General features: G+C 40.3%; 1 pseudogene; it reads right to left on the bottom strand.

The window, feature by feature from the left end:
- Nucleotides 1–518: 518 nt before the first annotated feature.
- Nucleotides 519–2,177, bottom strand: LOC116837568 (putative F-box/LRR-repeat protein 21 pseudogene; annotated as a pseudogene).
- Nucleotides 2,178–2,545: the final 368 nt, after the last annotated feature.

The raw sequence follows: 2,545 nt of genomic DNA, 5'->3' as shown, positions 1-2,545 counted from the left end.
TTGTCGCTGCCCTAAATGCCAGAGGCATAATGGAAACATGATGATGATGATGACTATTTCAGATTACTATTATGATTCAAACTATTTGTTCTACGTATTCAACAAAATATATTAGTAGTGAACAACTGGAGAAAGTAACATTGCAAATAATACAATTTACCTGAACATTCCAGGAGTCATTTAACTCCCCATGAAGCAGGCAAGCTTCACAGTCCCTTTAACCACACCAGTGAGACTAACAGTATAGAACACATGAAAAACCTTGTACTAACTGTGTTTAATGTAACAATTTAATTAAACAGAAGCCAAATGAAAGTGCTTAATTTAATTGGAGGAAGAAACACATATAACCCACAGACATCCTTTCAAAGTGTCCACTGTTAAATATCCTATATTCTATTTTCTAATTTAATCTAGCATTGCCACACTTGAGCGCTTTGCTTTTGCTTTGATGCAGTTCATTAAACTTAGGAAATTGAAAATTTTAAGCAGTTTTGATACTTCATTTTTGTAAGTCCTTATTTGCATAAAAAGCAACACCTTGACCCAATTTTGACCATATTAATATTTTCTGTAGCTAGTTTACCAAGTAGCCTCATAACAGGGAACCACATTCTTCCACGGTGTTTGGAGATTTCAGAATGAATTTGATCCAGATTGTAATAATTATCTGGAATTAATACTTCCTCCGTAATAGAAAGCAAGGTGAGCCTGGCTTCATGCATCTTTACAAACTTAATAAAATCTCTGCAGGTAACCTCACAGTCACCAAGCCCCATGGCTGTTAGGTTCTTACAGCATTCAGCAGTGCAAATGAGTTCATCGTTCAGTGGCTGAAGTCCATTAGCACAGCCCACCAATTCAATCAACCTAGGGCAATTCATTCCAGTATGACTTGGCATAGTTTTGCTTACTGCATGACCAAGTAAAGGTGTGTAATGGGAGTTTTCTCTTTGAAAAATGTAACAAATTCCTCTTGTATAAAAAGGAGTAGATCACAAAATTGACTTTAGGGGAGTGCTTAACAAGTGCATCCCAACTTTGCTTTTAACTGTATGATATTCAATGTGTCCTGGATTTTCACTCACAACATCTATGCAAAGACATTCAAGGTCAATATGTTTCTCATACAAGGGGGCCAGCAGCAGTTCATCACTTACTTTGTAATAATTCCAAGCCAGTTGCCTAAGACCATGACACTGATCATCAGCACAAATAATTCCAGCAGGTGATGCACGAGGACAGCTGCTCATTTTTAGCAGTTTTAGGGCTGGTCTACACTACGGGGAAAAAATGATCTTAGATACGCAACTTCAGCTACGTGAATAACGTAGCTGAAGTCGAATATCTAAGATCGGATTACTCACCCATCCTCACCGTGCGGGATCGATGTCTGCGGCTCCCCCTGTTGATTCCGGAACTCCGTTGGGGTTGGTGGAGTTCCGGAATCGATATAAGCGTGCTCGGGGATCGATATATCGCGTCTTGATGAGACGCGATATATCGATCCCCGAGCAATCGATTGTAACCCGCTGATACGGCGGGTAGTGTAGACGTAGCCTCAGAGTATCATTATTGTTAGAAACAAGAACGGATCATCAATTGGTGTGTCATCAGTTTTGATGGATGATAATGCTTTGGAGTTTACAAAAACTACTCTCAGCACTGATGCAAAACGAGCCTTAGAGACATTAATAAAACTTGGCTTCACTGATGAAATCAAACTTAATGTCTTGATGGAACAATTCCCTAACTGAGAAAGGATGTCACAGGCAGCTTCTGCAGATTCACTACTACTATCAACCTTGAAGCTGACATACTGCAGATGATAGCGTAATTATGATGATAATTTGCTGAATGAGATCAGGTTGAGTGGACTTTAACAAAGAAGTTGCTGGTTGATTAAGCTCAACTTCAAACTTCCTTCACAAGTGAGGGATATGACAAACTTCATTCCACCTTTGGCAAACAGAAGATGCCCAGGCTCAATCTACTAAAGGCAGGTACTGAAAAATATGTAAAACTACATGGTGTGGCAGGTTTCCCCAGTTCATCAAGGTTTGCAGGTGAGACTTGTCAAACGCTGATCTGTACAAACAAATTTTCTGCTTTTTTGTTCCATGTGGTGTTTGTAGAACTGGGTTCTCAACTTTAACAGTCCGCCTGATTCTCTTCATCCTGAGAGCAAACAATTTCAGGTACTAGAGAGGTGTGATGTACTTAAGCTACAAAGCTTTGTGTATGTTTTCGAGTAGAGTAGATCAGTCAGCAGGCATGGGTTACATTATGAAATCAAAAGTTGGGAGTTTTTTGTTTGCAAAACTCCCTGATATCCTGGGACACTTGGTTAGTCTTCTCCTCACCCTAAAGGACCTGCGATGGGGTTTCCATAAATCATTTCTCCTCTGCACTTCTTCTCAGTGGCCTGGTCTCTATAGCAGCAAGCAGAGGAGAAGGTCTGGGTTTAAGGCTGGGGCCAGTTACTGGCCTGCTGAGCTTCGTGGAGTGCTGCCTTAGCTCTGCTGTTATTTTTTTTGTGAGTGGA

Source organism: Chelonoidis abingdonii, chromosome 1 (assembly GCF_003597395.2).
Source record: "Chelonoidis abingdonii isolate Lonesome George chromosome 1, CheloAbing_2.0, whole genome shotgun sequence".
NCBI lineage: Eukaryota > Metazoa > Chordata > Testudines > Testudinidae > Chelonoidis > Chelonoidis abingdonii.
Note: the sequence above shows the minus strand (reverse complement) of the source record. Positions and strands in the feature narration are given on the sequence as shown.